Source organism: Balaenoptera ricei, chromosome 10 (genome assembly GCF_028023285.1).
Source record: "Balaenoptera ricei isolate mBalRic1 chromosome 10, mBalRic1.hap2, whole genome shotgun sequence".
NCBI lineage: Eukaryota > Metazoa > Chordata > Mammalia > Artiodactyla > Balaenopteridae > Balaenoptera > Balaenoptera ricei.
This window is the reverse complement of record NC_082648.1, coordinates 63,166,640-63,179,520: the sequence shown is the minus strand read 5'-3', so window position 1 is coordinate 63,179,520 and position 12,881 is coordinate 63,166,640.

The following is a 12,881-nucleotide window of genomic DNA, read 5'->3' as shown; positions in this document are numbered from 1 at the left end:
CAGTATCTCTTCTGTATGATGTAAGCAGAATTACATCTTGTGGAGCATTTTGAAAACTGTTGATGTCTTCCTTTGTAGGTTCTGATGGCCTGCATTCATTTTCACTTTGTTATTAAACAAACTAATAAACTTTTCTTCAAAATCGTGAAGAATGTTGTCTGAATATGCCCAGGATTTTCTTTTGTCATAATTTTAAACTCTAGGGTAGCATTGTTTCCTGTCCCCAAGGTTCTTGTCACTTCTACTTTACCAACCAATTTTTCCTTCTTGGTCATTATTAAGTTCAGAGTAGCAATTTCCCAAGTTGCTTCTACTACCCTCTAAAGGTAAAATTATCAGTGGAAGCAATTCAGTTACTAACTATTTTGACAGTCCAGGCTACTCCTACCAGTTTAGTGGCCTGAGAGAATCTTTTTGTAGCCATTTAAGTAGAAATATTATGATAGTTAACTTAGCTATAAGTTACAGAACAAAGACGAGTTATTCTTACTATAGCCCAGAAGGTTCTACATAATCCAGACTCTTTTCTTTCCAACTTCAACTCATACTAATCTCCTGCTCTCACACTTTACTTTAGACATGATCTGTTGACACAGCAAGTGTTTTTCTTTCTTGGGGCATTCATTTATTCACTTCCCTCTGCCTGGACACTGTTTTTCCAACACTCTGCAGAGCGAGTTCCTTCTCAATCTTTAAGTTTCAGCTTAACATTTACTTTTCTATAATATCCTGCTGTTTATTCCCTTCATACTACTTATTATTATCTGAAGTTATCATACTTACCTGTTTGTTTACTATATTACACCAATGAGAAAGTAAATGCTAAGAGGTAGGAAAATTTTGTGTCTTTCCATTACTGCATACTCATGCATAGTAAATCCTCAATAAATAAATGTTAAATAGGTAAGTAAAAGGTATCCTAAAATGGTAAGTTCTTTGCAAAAATGAATTAAATAAAATTGTTGAGAAGTTCTTTGTTATACATAATTACTCAATCAGAACAGCCAATTCATACTCCTTTTGAGTAACCTTTAGCAAAAGGTCATAGAGAAATGATTCTGGTAATATCAGGCAAAGAAATGCAGGCCCTATAGAACATCTAGAAAATTGGATAAAATGTAATATCAAAATTACTTGAAGGCACAGAAAATTAACAAGGTTGTGAAGAATTATGAAGCAGACAAGTAATCCTGACATTTGGGGTGCTACTTCTTTGGGTGATATATGCCAATTCTGAGATATGGGTCTCAGAGGGTGAGGGGTGAGCAGAGCTTTAAACAGTCTTACAGGACTATAGAGACAAATTGGTATCCAGAATTTGTCAAGAAGGAATAGCATTGGCAAATCTCCCATCTTCAGTTAGAATTTGAAAGAATATACCCTAGAATAAGGTTGAACCAAAAGTAGAAAAGCCCGTCAAGAAAGCTGAACCCAGCATCAAGTCATTTTAATCCCTGTAAAGGGATGTAAGTGATCTATTATTATTAGCTTTCTTTGATGCATGAATCTAACAATAATTAGATGAATAAAGGATATCCTAAAATATCAGATTTTTTTTCAAAATGAGCTAAATAAAATAGTTGGACACTTCTTTGTATAATTGCTAAATTAGAATCCATTTCCAGCCAATCCATATTTTTGAGTCACTTGTAGCAAAAGATCATAGAGTAGTAACAGAGAAGCTAGCAAAAATAATTCCTCTGTAGAGGAAGTTAATGTCATCATAGGCCTCAGGTTATTTCCATAAAATTTCATTTATGATGCCTGTAAATATGATTTCAATAAAAAATGGAGTAACTCATGGAGGCAATCAACATAATTTAAAACCAAGAGAAACAATAAAATATAGAAATAGATCAATAAGAAATAGAGATAATGGAGTTACAGACATTAACTATGCTGTGCTTGTTCAAGTAATTAAAAAAAAGATTGAAAACTTTGACAGAGAATTTGAAATTATAAAACATAACAGAATGCAAATTTAAAGAAAAATTATAAAAATCAAAATTAAGTACCTAATGTATGGATTTAAACATGCATACTGTAAGAAAATTATTGTGATGATTGGTCAAAAGAAAATGTTCATAACAAACCAAGGAGAAACAACATAATGAAAAAAATACAGAAAGCAATACAAAAGATATAGGAAATACAGTGATAAGATCTAACATAAATGCAATTGTATTAATGGAAGAAAATAAATAAGAGAGCAGAACAGAAACAATATTTCAAGACCTAATAGCTACAAAGATCTAAAATTAATGAAAGTCATCAACATACAAGTTCAAGAAGCCCTTCCAACACAGAAAAGGATGAATAATAAATAAAAAGAATTATCAAGACCCATCAAGGTAAAATTGACAGAATATAAACTGCTAATATATATAAATAGAAAGTTTTCAAAACAGCAGAAAAATAGAACAAGAATGACACCTGATTTCTCAATAGCAATTAGAAATGAGGATATAATGGAATGACAGCTTCAAAGTAATGAAAGGATATAAGTGCCAAACTAGAATTCTAAGTCCATCATCAATAGTAGTATAATTGGTTATTGCATGTTTTCAGATGTGATACAATAAAAAAGTATGCTATATCATCTATTATTTCCAAAAACTGTAGTTGAATCTAATAATAAGAGAACAATCAGACAAATTCAGAATATGAGACATCCTGCACGACAAATGGCCTCTTTGAAAACATCATGAGAAACAAAGGAAGGGCAACAAGTTCCAGATGAAAGGAGATTAAAGAGACCTAATGAACACATGCAAATGTGTACACATCGATTAGATCCCAGAATGGGAAAAATTCAATATTGAATGTTTATTAGACATTATTGAATTATTGTTAATTTTCTTAGATATTATGGACATATAAGAGAATGTCTTCATTTATAGGAAATACATATTGAAATATTCAGAGGTGAAATGTCAAGTCATCTACAGCTTATTTTCAATTGATTCAGTAATATACACACACATATACACATACATATGTGTGTATATTTGTATATATAATGTAAGTCCTTATACATATAAATGTAACTAAATACATATTTAATGAGCAAGTTAAATTCACTGATAATAAAATAAATATAAGGTAATAAAACAATAAAGTATTTTCCTTCTATATCAATAGAGAGGATAAATTATGCTTCTTCACACAATTTACTAAGGCAGAAAATGTGAAATACATTTTAGGTAGCTTTTCTTAAAATATTGAAAAGAAAATATATGAAATCTAAAAGAATAACTGCTACATGTGTTGAAAATGTGAACAATCACAACATTCACCAGCTATCCTAGATATTAGAAACAAAATCTTAACGTTATTATATGTTAAGTGAGAACTGACACTTTTTTTCTGGAAGTAAAATGTTCAAGCCCTGTGGAGTCTCTTATCTCTTCCAGGGTAGCATATGTGTAGTGGACATGTTGTAGTATCATTTGACAAATTATATTTCTGGCTGTCCTTTCTGGCCAGAGTTCCATCGTTCCACTTTCATTGCAAGTATTTGTGCTCCAATAAAGTAATTTTATCTTCACAGGAAGAGAGTCAAGACTTTTATTTTGCTAGCCTGAGAATGGGGCTTCCGGGTACACTTTCTTAATGGATTATACAAAGTTACTAGCTTCACCTATGCTTTTTAGTCTAGCAGTTGCACAAAGATATTTCTGTACTGCTTTTTTTCACTGTGTAATAGAGTCTAGTATGATTCCCATGAGGTAGATTCTGTGGAAACATTTTCCTTACTAAGAAAAAATGCATGTGAAATTAACTTGCTTCTAAATCCTGGTGAAAGTGATGAAACTTGATGTTTAATGATGTTCCCTTGCGATTTACAGTGCACATTTCTAAGACAGGGACAAGACTACAATTAAATTTCTAGTTTCCTCTACTGCCTAGAGGGAGAGTTCATCCAAGTTGATCCAGGCATTGCTTTCTAATAATTTCTTTTGCATCTGCTATGACAACACAACACATCGTACTTTCTTATAACCACGGAAGTCAGAATTTTTCCCTGTATGTCTAATGTAATTTCCAAGCTAGCAATTTCATTTGGTGTTCTATTGTTCAGATGAGAGACAGAGTTTAAGAAATAGTATTTGAATGAACAAAAATGCATAAGCATTTGTTTCATACTGGACATTTTCTCTATCCTTCATACATTGTTGCTGTTGCTCAGGGTATGGGAGTAAAACAAAACAGGAAGATGGTAATTGACACAGTTAATGGGAGGAAGGTTGAGGGGTTTTAGGGCTGAATATTCTGCTCTATCATCCCCACTTTTTAAAGCCTGGATTCTAACTTATTTCTTCTATTTATAATTACAACTTCCCCAAACCTATTAGGTGAAGGACAAGAAAAAAAGGGGTACATGATTAGACTGTGAATCATTTTGCTTTTCATAAAACCACAAAGATTCAAGGAGGGGGAAAAAAAAAGTCAGGAAAAAAATAAAGTCATGGGCTTCCCTGGTGGCGCAGTGGTTGAGAGTCTGCCTGCCAGTGCAGGGGACACGGGTTCGAGCCCTGGTCTGGGGGGATCCCACATGCCGCGGAGCAACTGGGCCCGTGAGCCACAACTACTGAGCCTGCGCGTCTGGAGCCTGTGCTCCGCAACAAGAGAGGCCGCGATAGTGAGAGGCCCGCGCACCGCGATGAGGAGTGGCTCCCGCTCGCCGCAACTAGAGAAAGCCCTAGCACAGAAACGAAGACCCAACACAGCCAAAAATAAATGGATAAATAAATAAATAACTTAGGATTTCGTTCTAGAAATAAATAAATAAATAAATAAATAAATAAATAAATAAATAAATAAAGTCATAAGTAATTGCAGTATCTCACCGCCCGCAAAAGAGGGTTCTCTTTTTCCTTTTGACCTCTCCGCTGCACACCCTGCATCACATTAAGAAAAGTGACATGCTTCCCTGGATTCTGGGTGACTGATGCAGCAGGTAACTATGTCAAGACAGTTTCCATGTGATGATGAGTCTGAGCAGAGACTTGCATGACATAAAGGGCAATCCAGGAAGAGATCCATAAGAATAGCAATTCAGGCAAAGGAAACAGTAAGTTAAATGGTCTCAAGACAGGAACTAGTTTTAGTACATTATGGAATAGAAATAAAACTACTAGGACTGGAGCTTAACGTTAGGTTTGCAACATCACAGGAATCCTTATAGTTTCTACCATGATCTATTGGATTTATTGCTTTTGAAGCTCTGAGCTTCAGTGTAAAGTGTATGACTCCCCTGGGCTGCTATACTGGAAAAAGTACATGGAGACATCCCATGAAAAGACCCTGAGACTATGTAGATGGCAAACTCTCAGTCAGTCTCAGCAGGTCCAGACCACAGTCATTTCAGTCTTCCCATCTGAGGCCTCAGATATCATGGAGCAAGGATGAGCCATCCTTTGCCATGGTACCTGACCCACAAAACCATTAGAGGTAATAATAAGATGGCTCTGGTTTTAAGCCACAAAGTTTTGGAGCAGTTTGTGATGCAGCTCTAATCGGAACAGAATTTGGTTCTGGAAGTGTAGCACTGCTGCCCAAAGCATTTTCCATTGGCTTTGGGACCCAGTGGTAGACCAAAGCTGAAAGGGTCTCAAGGAGACTGTTAGTGGAAGCTGGAAATAACCCTGAGGAAACCATTGGCGAGGGCTTGAAGGAAAGTGAGGAAAATGTTACTGGAGATTGCAAACAGAGGATTCTTGTTATGTAGTGGCAGAAAGTTTGACAGTACTGTTGCCTACGGTCACATGAGAAATAGAAAGGAAACCTAATGAACTCATAGATCTGGCAGGGGAGATTTTCAGGCAGAATGTACAAAGTGACAACTGGCTTCTTTTTGCTGCCTGTGATAAAATAGGAGAAGAAGAGATGCACCAAAGAAGAAGCCTCTAAATTTTTGAGCAGAATTTAGAGAAATTACATGAACCAGAACCTGCTGGATTTGAAAGTAAAACTATTTCTTTTCTCAATCTTTCCCAGCAAAAGAATACCAAAGTAAGAAATCAAATTCAGATAGGACTGTAAGATCCTTTGTTAAAATCACCAAAAGATATAAGTTGGTATGTCTCATAGATACTTTCAGTTAGACAAAAGCCATCTAAGGAATTTAAGGGCATGCCACATAGGTCTTCCCTGTTAAAACAATAGAACTCCTAAGACTGTGAAGGGTTTTGTATCCTAGCAGCCTCACAGGGAACCCAAGATTTAGATGGGCTTTGAGAAAAAATATATGAATGTATCTTTTGTTTAATGGAATAGATCCTAATTTGATGCACAAAGATTTAAAAAGAATTATATTAGATTGGACTAAATGGGGCAGGGAAAGTTCAAAATGAAAAGAGGCTTTTGGATTCTAACCTGCTTCAGATAAGAAGCAGGCTGAGAAGCATCCTTATATTTTGGAAGATTTTCTCTTCTTATGTTTTGAATATAGATGACATATTAGAATAGGACATTAATTGAAAAATAGTGTCACTAAGTTAATTTTAAAATTAGAAGGACATTGATCTATAAACTTCTGAGTACCCATTAAAAGCCTTTTACTTTGTAAACGTATTGTATATTATGGGTTTTGTAATTTTCCAAGGAAATAATACATTTAGAATTCTTAAGAAAAGGAAGCAGAGCTGAGAGCACTAGGATTACACTGTGAATGAATAAGATTGAATCATCAGAAATCCAATGGGAAAAGAATCCAATATCTAAAATTCTCAGTTGTAGAAACTCAAACTCATAAAGAGCAATTTCCTCCACATGGCTTGCAGCATTCAATAAAATTCAACACAAATATTATTGAAAAAGACAACCTTTGCAGGCAAAACACCTGGATTCAAGTCTTATTTCCTCCAATTACTAGAGGTTTGATTTCAGGCAATTTTAATAACCTTTCTATACCTACATGCCTTTACCTCTAAAATGGGAATAGTCATTATCTTTAAAATGGGAATAATCATAGTACATATACTAAAGGATTGTTGTGAGAATTAAATGGAGGAATAAATGTAAATCATTTAACCCAGAATCCGGAAGATGGTAGTTACACAATAATATAATTATAATCATCAAATGCAATATAGTCACCATTGAAGTTATTTCATCATCATTATCATCTTCATTATCTTAATCATTGATCATTGTAAAGCAGGCATGAACCTGGGCATTGGGGATATAATTGTAGCCAAGAAAGCCTTGATTTCAGCCCTTACAGTCTAGCATGGGAGATAAGCAATTAAGCAAGTAATTGCAATTCTGACTTCTAAGTGTCCCGATAGAGAAAATAAAGCATGCTATGTGCATATGCATAGTACTGAATCCACAGAACACAACATATTTTAGAGCATTGAGGAAGCCTGCGAGGAGATAATAATGTTTAAACTGAGATCTGAAGGTTGAGTAGCAGTTAGACATGTGAGGAGAGATGGGAAGGTTCTAAAAAAAAGAACGGTACCTGAGAATATCCTGAGGTAGTTCGAAGAAGGAGAAAGCATCAGAAAGAAATGACCCAGGTGAGATGGACAGGGACATCTTAAGGAACTTGGGTTTATCCTAAGCGCAGGAAATAGCCATTGGTAAGTAATAAAATAGGGCAGGGCATCATGAGTGTCTTTATTCTCTGAAAGACCATTTTGACTGCAATAAGCAGAATAGATTTTTTTGTTGTTGTTGTTATCAATACTGAGGGCAGAGAGCTCTGTTAGGGAGCTGTGGATATTATGCAGATAACACATGTTGACTGCCTGGACAGTTAAGAATGGAAGGAAGTGAGCAGACATGAAAGCTGCTTAGGAGAAAGAATTTTTTGAACATGGTGACAGATGTCACCATGTTGGATGTGAGATAGAAAGGGATTGAGTCATGAATGTTTATTTTCCAAGTTTTTAGCTTGAGAATATCAATACCACTCATAGATTTCAGGAGGAAGTTGAAAAAGCTGAATTGGGGATTGAAGATAATGGATGATGAGTTTAGTTCTAGGTGTTCTGTTTGCAAGGCCTTTGGGACAATTATTTTTTATTTTTATTTTTAGTTATTGTCCTCAACTATGCTTTCTAAGTTGGTTCTACTGCCTAATGCTTTTTTTTTGGTCATTGCCTAAAAGGGGACAAAATAATTGAAATGACTACTAGTAAAAGCAGAAAGTATTGTCTTTAGGGTTAGGGAAGACTATGTATTGTGAGTATTCTCTTGGTTTAATATTTCATTAATAAATGTGTCACCCATCACAGTAATGAAACGAAATCAACTAAAGATGCTCTTAAATCTATTTAACTAAATGTCCAAATTTAATTATGGCAATAAAAAAAGATTCAGGACATTCAGAGAATACTGGACTTTTAAAAGATTATATATCATACTATGGAGTTAAAATTGATGCGTGTTTTTTTTTTTTTCTTGACAGAAATTTGAAAAGTGTTTTATATCTCTTGGAAACAATTAACTGTGTGTTTCAGTATGGGGCTTAACATTTTCTCTGAGAGGTTATTTTGTCATGCTAATTCATATGGAGTATTAAACTATTTTTCACCTCTGTTCCCAAAATTGCATGATATTCTATGCTATCCCATAGTTCCATTTCTTTAAAAAAAGAATAAAAATAAATTGAAAAGCAGGTTTCCATGCTCTGGTTAAAGAAGAATTTCAATAATATTTGTCTCTGTCTGGTTGCTTTTTAGAACTGCTCCTTTGCCCTGATATTATTTTCACTTCACTCAATTCTGTTTGAAACCTGCATATGGTAGCTTTTCAGAAGCCTGCTTTTCTACCTGTCTAGCTCTATTTCTAAATAATGAAGCTAAAATGGTGTGCTTATATTTGCTTTGGTCTTATTGCAAGTCTCTTTCAGCTTTCCTCATTCTTTGAGCTCATAATTTTATTTCCTGGGGAAACCCACCAGATTATTTCTGACCTTTTGCAAAACAATATTTGTGACTCATGGTTTCCATTCTTCTCCTCTTGTATTAAATAAATCCAAACAAAGTCCTTCTTAAAAATCTGGTTTACTTCCCTACTTTGATTTCTGCTTTTTTTTCAATATGCTGTTTTTTAAACAGAAGGAAGAGATACAGCTCTGAGATATTGTGATAATGGGTTTTCAATTCACTAAACAATTGGTATACTTCAAATTTGGTATTTATTTTTTGTTATGACTATTTTCTTCTATTTCCTATTCAAATCATGGTTCTACATATATTCAAATCATGGCTCTACTATTTATTCTCTGACTAGGACACAAGCATTGAGATTAAATGCCTGTGTGTTTGAAAGTTACCATCTGTGTCTTATTAGTCACGTGACACTGGGCAAGTTATTTTAAAATTACAGAATCTCAGTCTCCTTATCAGTAAAATGCTGGTAAAATCATAGGTTGAGGATCAAATGAGTTACATCTAAAGCTCTCGGCCTTTTATTTTGCTCTTAAGTACTTAAAAATGTTTTGACTACTGCAGTTGCTAATAATTCTTTTTCCTTAATCACTCTGACAATCCCTGGCCTAATGTGAAGAAAACAAGTATTTCAACACTCGCTTCTTAGAATTACTGTAATAATAATAAAATAATACATATGTATGTCTATAGCTTGTCCTTAATAAATGTTAGTTCTCTTCCTGTTCCACTCCTCTCTAATATATTCTGCAGGTGCAATGTTCAGCTAATTTCTTGTTACATATTTATAAACATTCACTTCCATACAGCTTCCCATGGACATTTCATAAAGTGTAGGATGCTTTTTAAAAACACAGATTTCCAACTGCAGAAACTGGTGCAGACCAAACCAACTGAATCAAAATCTCAGGGTGGAGACTTGCATTTTAAAAGGCTTCTTAGGGGAGTCTGATGCACTTTAAAGCATAGAACTCTCCAGCCTGGAGAGAGGGAGAACATGTAAAGAGAGGGAATCTGTAAATGTATACAACGTAGTAGAGTAAGTCATACAGATATGAAATAATTAGCAGGAGAAGGCAGGAAAGTACTAAAAATACAGATTATAAAATTTTAATGAAATATCTTATCTAGCATCCATGACCTATTGAGGAACAAGGACAATAGGAAGTAAAGTGCACTTTATTGGTATCTGCCAATAATTTAACCCTTAGTAGTAAAACAGTTGGTTACTCAAGGAGAAACTACTGCATATTGACCATTTTGTAAGTTAAAATGACATCAAGTAGTGCAGCGTGAATAACGGGCTGTTCCATTTACCAAAGCTTACCTATCTATCTATCTATCTATCGTCTAACTATCATCATCTATTTAATGAATGGTTGGCGCAGAGGACTATGACTCAGAATTTTTCATAACGAGAAGGCTATTTTCAACTCTTGCTTTTAATGCTCACCAGTCAACATGATCCTATATTAGTGGGAAATTTTTCTCATCCTTCAATCTAAATGCCTTTTCTTAGCACTCTTGCATATTAATTTTATAAGCATACAGTAAGCTCAAATTGGCTAAATGTCTATGTTGTTATGCTGAGTATTTATGCAGAGCCTCTGGCTCTTGATAACCAATGCAAATATGTATTTCTTACAAATTAAACGACCAAGTTGTAAAACTAGTAACCCATGAATTCTTTGTATTTAGGTCTATCTTATCATAATTGTCACAAGTAACTATGTTGGGTAGTAAAAAAAAAAAAGTGTCATTAAAAGATGGTTAATACATATATTTTTAAATTAAAATAATTTGATAAGAATACAGACATATTGCAAGGATTCTAGAGTTTTGGTTTCATTGTATCTTTATGGGCTATTCAGTATTTGAGCTAGTTTTGACCTGTCAACAAGGCAGTGTGCTATAACAGATAAGAGTTAGGATTGCCATCAGAAAATATGGGTTATGGTCCTGCTTCTGCCAATTAGTAACTATGTGATTTTGGGGTGAGACTTCTTCCTCATTTGACAGGAAAGTTACTATTCATAGATGCTTAAAATATGCCAGAAACTTTTTAAGTGTTTTATTGGCCTTATGCCATTTAATTCCCATAGTAACTAGAGTGTCATCTTCCTCATTCTATAGAAGAGAAAATTGAGGCTCAAGGAGATGGGTAATTTTCTCTAGGTCCGACATCTAGTGAGTGACACTCAGAAGATAAACTCCATTTTATCTGTCTCCAAGGCCTGTGGAATTAACCACCGTAAAATATTACCTCTCAAAAAGTTATAGTTTAAGAAAATATATATCATATATTGTTAAGTGTTTTAGAATTCACAATACATGATATAAATATTAGTTATTGTTAAGAGGTCAGGTAAGTAGGCTCCTGTTTTTTACTTTTCAGATGAAGGGAACTTAGAGGATGAATCAGCTTGTATAAAAAACCATTCCAAAACTTAGTAGTCTCTACATAGTCTTTTCTTTAGTTCTTGATTCTGTGGGTCAGTGCATCCGGGCTAGGTTCAGCTGGACAGCTCTTCTGGACACATGCATAAGGGCAAGGCAGTTCTACTTCTGGAGATTAGCTGGGTATCCTCCAGGGGCAGAGATGAGAAGTTTTAGCTGTTGGTGCGGGGTGCTTTATATCTTTTAGGGGTTTATTTCTTTTAAATCCTTATTGTATTATGTCCTCTTACTTGTTTTCTAGTACTATTTTTCTTTGTACCAAAGACGTGTGTGTGTGTGTGTGTGTGTGTGTGTGTGTGTGGCCGGGGGTGGGGGGGGGGCTGGTATATATGTCTCTCATCATCAAGCAGGCCAGCTAAGGCTTGTTCTCGTAGCACTAGGGTAGGGTTCCAAGAAAGAGAGAGAGCAGAAGCACACAAGACCTTCTGAAGCCAAGGCTTTGAACTGGTACAAAATCACTTGCACTTTTTCTATAGGCCAAAGCAAGTTACAAAGCCTGTATAGATTCAAGGGCTGGAGAAACAGACTTTATGGGAGAAGATGCAAAATCACATTACAAAGGGGCATACCTAAAGGAGGGGATGGGAACTTCTGGCCATCTTAAAAATTTACTGCAGAGAAATTTTGCTTATGAATATATTGCTTTCTGAAGGTGAATAATATTTAAATAATCATTATACTGGACTTTAAAAGAGTCAATTTGTTAAGGTGTTAAAATTTGACAAGTATGTCATTCTGACAGTCACAATGTGGCTTTATGAGATCAATCCACATTTCTGGTGGTGATGTAGCACAGTTTCTGTAGCCTTCTGTGATGCTGACTCAAGGATATAAAGGAAGCAGTATTTCAATTGCTTCTCTGCCAGAGGTAATGTCCATACAGTCTTTTAAATCCTTGCTCTACACAGCCAACAAAGGAAACCACAACTGTTTTTTCCTCCTCAGTTTTCCATTGCCATCTTTCAAAGATTTGCTTCCCTGCCATCCCACACACTTTTATGTGTCTTTTACAGCAGGATCAGTGGAGTTAGTTAGCTGGAGGGGTTTTCTGTTCTCTCCTGTCTTATATAATGAAACCTGGATATTTGTCTTAGGATCTTCCCCTCTTATAATGACCAGAAACAAAAATGCGAGACTGTTATTTCGTTAATTGTTTCATTTATCAATTCTCCATTGATAAGGACATCTGACCCTTTTACCTTCCCACATCCTTATTTTCAAATTTATCCAAAATCTTCTCTAATTTCACATCTATTTCTTTATGAATCACAAGAAAATTCTGAATTCTTCTAAAAGATGATCCTTTTGCCAATGTGATTATTTCCAGAGAGTTTATATAACCTCAACTCAACTCATTAGATCTTTGTTTTCTCCTTTCCCCCCATGAGTCCTTTGCATCATTTTTCACTTTTCTTTTGGTTTCTATATAGAGCCTTTATAATACAAACTTAACATTATCAAGCTAAAAGCTTTCATTATTGATTCCTGCCATCTGTAGGAGTTAACTTTCTGGAAGTCTTG